The sequence below is a fragment of the Phalaenopsis equestris genome, unplaced genomic scaffold, assembly GCF_001263595.1.
Source record: "Phalaenopsis equestris unplaced genomic scaffold, ASM126359v1 Scaffold000979, whole genome shotgun sequence".
Lineage (NCBI taxonomy): Eukaryota > Viridiplantae > Streptophyta > Magnoliopsida > Asparagales > Orchidaceae > Phalaenopsis > Phalaenopsis equestris.
In genome coordinates, this window is record NW_018165418.1 from 97284 (window position 1) to 98537 (window position 1254).

Consider the following 1254-nt stretch of genomic DNA (forward strand, 5'->3'; position numbering starts at 1 on the left):
TCAATTTCTTTTTGAACCCTACCTTCCAACTCTCTTTCGCTTCTAAGTTGAACGGATTTTACTTTCTCTTTATTCTGGTTTTTTGGATTTGATTTAGTATTACTAGGAAGTGTTCCTTAGGATTCATTACTTAATAAATTTCCGATTTGTCCAAGTTTATTCTCAATATATCTAATCCTTGACTTTGTAATTGATTTCTCATTTGTAACACCACTTCTTCTATAGACAACTTCTTCTCCTTAAATTGTGTATTACTGTTGAAACATGGAGGATAAGTAGTTTTATAATTATTATTCCCTTGATTGTTCTAGTTTTCCAATGGGTTTACTTGGTTGTTCCCCCATTGTTCTGTTCTCCCATTGTTTATTATTACCACCCAAATCGTTGTTTCAGTTAAAGTTAGGATAGTTTTTCCAATATGGGTTATAATAGTTTGAATATAGGTTATTTGGCTTATTGTTTATGGAATTCAAAGTTTCTAATGATGCTTGAGAATCTACCATTTTTCCTAATGAGTTCTCTTCAATCATTGAATTTGGTTGAGAAAAATTCATTCTAAATTTGTCTAAATTCCTTGAAATTGTAACAACTTGATTTGCTAGCAATGCAAAAGCATCATATTCATGGGCATTGGCTACTTTCTTAGGATTTAACCTCTCAGAAGGCCATTTAAAATTATTGGTAACTATCTCTTCAATTAAAGTATAAGCTTCAGGAAATAGCTTTGACATCAATGAATCACCAGCAACGACATTGATAATAATATAAGAGATCGAGCTAATCCATGATAAAACATTTAAATTATTAACCAATCTGGTATAGCATGGTGTGGACACTTTCTTAGTAGTTCTTTAAACCATTCTCATGATTCATAAATAGATTCCTCTTCAAACTGACAAAAGGATGTAATATCATTTCTAAAATGCACAGTTTTTTATGGTGGAAAATATTTAGCAAGAAATTTTTGTGCTAAATCACCCCAAATTCTGATAGATCTAAGTGCTAACAAATTTAACCATATCTTAGCCTTTTTAGTTTTATCCCTCAATAAGAAAGGAAATAACCTAAGTCTTTGTAGACACTTTCTTAAGATTTCTTTAAATCTTCCTCATGCTTCGTAAATAGATTCCCCTTCAAACTGATTAAAAGATGTAATATCATTTTTAAGCTTTACAGTTTTTGATGGTGTAAAATATTTAGCATGGAATTTTTGTGCTAAATCACCCCAAGTTCTGATAGATCCAGGTGCTAACT